The sequence below is a fragment of the Balaenoptera physalus genome (genome assembly GCF_965194825.1).
Source record: "Balaenoptera physalus genome assembly, chromosome: 6".
NCBI lineage: Eukaryota > Metazoa > Chordata > Mammalia > Artiodactyla > Balaenopteridae > Balaenoptera > Balaenoptera physalus.
The window spans coordinates 38,879,506-38,885,505 of NC_138885.1; positions in this window are offsets into that span (position 1 = coordinate 38,879,506).

Below are 6,000 nucleotides of genomic sequence, written 5' to 3' on the forward strand. Positions count from 1 at the left end.
TGAAATCATACCAAGCATCTTTTCTGATCACAACGCTATGAGATTAGAAATGAATTACAGGGAAGAAAAACGTAAAAAACACAAACACATGGAGGCTAAACAATATGTTCCTAAATAACCAAGAGATCACTGAAGAAATCAAAGAGGAAATCAAAAAATACCTAGAGACAAATGACAATGAAAACACACTGATCCAAAACCTATGGGATGCAGCAAAAGCACTTCTAAGACGGTAGTTTATAGCTATACAAGCCTACCTAAAGAAACAAGAAAAATCTCAAGTAAACAATCTAACCTTACACCTAAAGCAACTAGAGAAAGAAGAACAAACAAAACCCAAAGTTAGCAGAACGAAAGAAAGCATAAAGATCAGAGTGGAAATAAATGAAATAGAAACAAAGAAAACAATAGCAAAGATCAATAAAACTAAAAGCTGGTTCTTTAAGAAGATAAAATTGATAAGCCATTAGCCAGACTCATCAAGAAAAAGAGGGAGAGGACTCAAATCAATAAAATCAGAAATGAAAAAGGAGAAGTTACAACAGACACCGCAGAAATACAAAGCATCCTAAGAGACTGCTACAAGCAACTCTATGCCAATAAAATGGACAACCTGGAAGAAATGGACAAATTCTTAGAAAGGTATAACCTTCCAAGACTGAACCAGGAAGAAACAGAAAATATGAACAGACCAATCACAAGTAATGAAATTGAAACTGTGATTAAAAATCTTCCAACAAACAAAAGTCCAGTACCAGATGGCTTCACAGGTGAATTCTATCAAACATTTAGGGAAGAGCTAACACCCATCCTTCTCAAACTCCTCCAAAATATTGCAGAGGAAGGAACACTCCCAAACTCATTCTAGGAGGCCACCATCACCCTGATACCAAAACCAGAAAAAGATACAAAAAAAAAAGAAAATTACACACCAATATCACTGATGAATATAGATGCAAAAATCCTCCACAAAATACTAGCAAACAGAATCCAACAACACATTAAAAGGATCATACACCACGATCAAGTAGGATTTATCCCAGGCATGCAAGGATTCTTCAATATAGGCAAATCAATCAATGTGATACACCGTATTAACAAATTGAAGAATAAAAACCATATGATCATCTCAATAGATGCAGAAAAAACTTTTGACTAAATTCAACACCCATTTATGATAAAAACTCTCCAGAAAGTGGGCATAGAAGGAACCTACCTCAACATAATAAAGGCCATATATGACAAACCCACAGCAAACATCATTCTCAATGGTGAAAAACTGAAAGCATTTCCTCTAAGATCAGGAACGAGACAAGGATGTCCACTCTCACCACTATTATTCAACATAGTTTTGGAAGTCCTAGCCACAGCTATCAGAGAAGAAAAAGAAATAAAAGGAATACAAATTGGAAAAGAAGAAGTAAAATTGTCACTGTTTGCAGATGACATGATACTATACATAGAGAATCCTAAATCTGCCACAAGAAAACTACTAGAGCTAATTAATGAATTTGGTAAAGTTGCAGGATATAAAATTAATGCACAGAAATCTCTTGCATTCCTATACACTAATGATGAAAAATCTGAAAGAGAAATTATGGAAATACTCCCATTTACCACTGCAACAAAAAGAATAAAATACCTAGGAATAAACCTACCTAGGGAGACAAAAGACCTGTATGCAGAAAACTATAAGACACTGATGAACGAAATTAAAGATGATACCAACAGGTGGAGAGATATACCATGTTCGTGGATTGGAAGAATCAATATTGTGAAAATGACTATACTACCCAAAGCAATCTACAGATTCAATGCAATCCCTATCAAATTACCAATGGCATTTTTTACGGAACTAGAACAAAGCATCTTAAAATTTGTATGGAGACACAAAAGACCTGAATAGCCAAAGCGGTCTTGAGGGAAAAAACGGAGCTGGAGGAATCAGACTCCCTGACTTCAGACTATACTACAAAGCTACAGTAATGAAGACAATATGGTACTGGCACAAAAACAGAAACATAGATCAATGGAACAAGATAGAAAGCCCAGCGATAAACCCACGCACCTATGGTCAACTAATCTATGACAAAGGAGGCAAAGATATACAATGGAGAAAAGACAGTCTCTTCAATAAGTGGTGCTGGGAAAACTGTACAGCTATATGTAAAAGAATGAAATTAGAATACTCCCTAACACCATACACAAAAATAAACTCAAAATGGATTCGAGACCTAAATGTAAGACTGGACACTACAAAACTCTTAGAGGAAAACCTAGGAAGAACACTCTTTGACATAAATCACAGCAAGATCTTTTTTGATCCACCTCCTAGAGTAATGGAAATAAAAACAAAAATAAACAAATGGGACCTAATGAAACTTCAAAGCTTTTGCACAGCAAAGGAAACCATAAACAAGACGAAAAGACAACCCTCAGAATGGGAGAAAATATTTGCAAACGCATCAACCGACAAAGGATTAATCTCCAAAATATATAAACAGCTCATTCAGCTCAATATTAAAGAAACAAACAACCCAATCAAAAAATGGGCAGAACACCTAAATAGACATTTCTCCAAAGAAGACATACAGATGGCCACGAAGCACATGAAAAGATGCCCAACATCACTAATTATTAGAGAAATGCAAATCAAAACTACAATGAGGTATCACCTCACACCAGTTAGAATGGGCATCATCAGAAAATCTACAAACAACAAATGCTGGAGAGGGTGTGGAGAAAAGGGAACCCTCTTGCACTGTTGGTGGGAATGTAAATTGATACAGCCACTATGGAGAACAATATGGAGGTTCCTTAAAAAACTAAAAATAGAATTACTATATGACCCAGCAATCCCACTACTGGGCATATACCCAGAGAAAACCGTAATTCAAAAAGATACATGCACCTGAATGTTCATTGCAGCACTATTTACAATAGCCAGGTCATGGAAGCAACCTAAATGCCCATCGACAGACGAATGGATAAAGAAGAAGTGGTACATATATACAATGGAATATTACTCAGCCATAAAAAGGAACGGAATTGAGTCATTTGTAGAGATGTGGATGGATCTAGAGACTGTCATACAGAGTGAAGTAAGTCAGAAAGAGAAAAACAGATATCGTATATTAATGCATGTATGTGGAACCTAGAAAAATGGTACAGATGAACCGGTTTGCAGGGCAGAAGTTGAGACACAGATGTAGAGAACAAATGTATGGACACCAAGGGGGGAAAACTGCGGTGGGGTGGGGATGGTGGTGTGCTGAATTGGGCGATTGGGATTGACATGTATACAGTGATGTGTATAAAACTGATGACTGATTAAAAAAAAAAAAAGAAATGTCTACATAATTAGGCATTGAGGGTAACATTCCAACTGAAATGATAAAGTCTATATTGATTGGACTTCTTTTAGCTCGCATATCCACATTCAGTATTTAACACAGAAGATGTTAAATAGAAGCTTGATTGTCTAAAGCAGTGGGCAAATAATTCTTTCTTATTCATCTCTAAGTTTTCATATAATTCAAAGCATTTATTTTCTAGAAAATGTTTTATTTCATAACAGATCCAAAAATCATGGATTAGCATGGTTAGACAGTAAACTACTCATTTTTATTGCATCAATCCTGATAAAATAGTTTCAGTTCTGAATCCTGTTGTGTAAATGTTTATTGTAACACACAAAGATAAGGCAGAAAAAGAAAAACTTACTGTGCTAAGACTATTTCTGTGAAGAATATGAACTTGGTCTTTATTATTCTCTAGAACCCAGTCTACTGTTGTGTTTCTCCACCCAGTCATGCTCTGATTCCTATAATATGCTCTGATTCAGGCTTTAATATGACTATTTATCCTACCTGCAGTCCCTCAGTCTAAAGTCACTTTCTCTCAAGAGCCTATATTTAGTCTCTTAGCCAAAGACTATTGTCTCTTAGAAAACTATCATCTACAAACAAAATGCTTTATGGCTTAGTGTTATTTGAATGTATATTTTCTGTAGTAAAATTGTTATTGCTTGTTATAATTTTCTAGTGGTTTCAGAAAGGTCTTAACATTATTTATTACTTTGGAGCCAGTTGAAAGAGAAAAGAAGGTGCGTCTCTGGATTCCTGGCCAGTGGAATTGTTTTCATAGAAATCTATAAGCTTGTAGAAGGTTGTGAAGTTCTGTGCATGTAGTATGCTCACAACTCCATGACCCTCCAAGATCATGTTTTCTCAGTATCAACAATCTATAGGCTTGTTACCGAGTCCAAGCTCGCTCTGCTCACCGCACGACAGGCCAATGAGTCAGAGACGAAGTGCTGAGGCAAGGAATACGACTTTATTTGCAAAGCCGGCAGACCGAGAAGATAGCAGACTATTGTCTCCGGTAAAATATCTGAGGAAGTAAAGTAAAAAGGCCATAAATTTTGCAAATATCCCCTGGAATGGCCAGCCTCAGTGAGGGGGATGTGTTAATTTCTCCTTTCTAGCAGCTATCCACAGGTGGGCAGGGTCAGACTGTCTCCCTGTAGGCTGAACAGAGGCACTTTAGTTTTTAATCTTCAGGCAGAGGGGCAGGGTTCCCTGAGGCAGGCCATTATGTATGATTATAATAACAAAAGCAACAAAAAGCAAAGGTTAAAGTCAAAGAAACAGATCGAACATGGAGTCCGATTTAGCTCTTCCCTCTTACAGGCTTATAGCCACATCAAAAAATTCACACTCTGTGTCTTTCCTCTTTTCTATGTTTCTCTTTCTGAGTATCATCACATAAATTCTTGGTTGATGCCTTACAGCTCTTCATTTCCTCTGTGTGGTATCTTTTGACAATGTCCCCTGGATGACTGACCTTAAGTGCTCTTATCATCTATAGCCAACAGGAAAGAGCAAAGCAGTTAAAAAACAGTGATCAAAGATTAGATCGTGTGTGTAATTGATACTTTCAACAAAACATTATCAAAATATGGGATCAGAAGAAAATGTATTACTGTTTCACTTTAAAGTGGATCTAAGCACAATAATATTGGGGGTGGAGAGTGGGATGGTTACATTTCCTACACCTGTGAATAAAGAATCAGAGCAATCCCATGATTTCTCCCATCACCTAAGTGTCCATAGACACGTAATATCACAAACACAATTTCAAATAAGTAATTTAAATTATAAAGCCCCATGTAACAATCAAATCTTCAAAATTTACTCCAGTGAATAGCTAGCTGTGGGGTGAGGGCAGTGGTCAGCAAACTCTTCATCCCTATTAGAAATATTCTCCCAAATGTTAGAGGCAACATAAAATACCACATAAGATTAGAATGTACAAACCTGAAGGTTAGTAAACAATAGCTTTAATTTATAAAAAGTTAAAGCAAGTGATAAAATTTGAAACACCAGTTAAATCATTTTATCGTATCTCCCTCATCCAGCTTAAAACCCTTCAGCGACTCCTTAATGTCAAGAAAATTATGGTCAGTTTGCCTATTAAGTTATACAGGATATGGTATGATTTGTCTCTTGAATTCCTCCTTAGCTTCACTTCTCACCAAAACTTTCCTTGTAGTCTCTTGCCTTGTATAACTGCTTGCAGTTCTAAAAAGTCACCATGTTATTTCAAAGCTGTCATTTTCTATCATGTTTACTTGGACTGTATCACTTCTAATAAAGCGATTAAAATCTCAACTTACTGCTGGATATTTAGAGGCTTTCCTCTCCCATCACGTTCTGGTTTTTTTGTATATTATGTTTTATTCCTTGTTATATTCGAAGTCTCTAGCAAAGCGCATAGCATATATAGGCATATGAATATAGGACAGAGAATTACAATAAAATAAAATAACAAAGACAGTATGGCACATGTAATAATATGCATACTTAGCTACTGATATAAATGGCGACAATTTATGTATACATATATATATATGTGTAATATGTAGTGTATACAATACATATATAAATGTAGTAGGTTGAATAGTGTCCCCCCAAAATCTATGCCCATTTGGAACCTCAG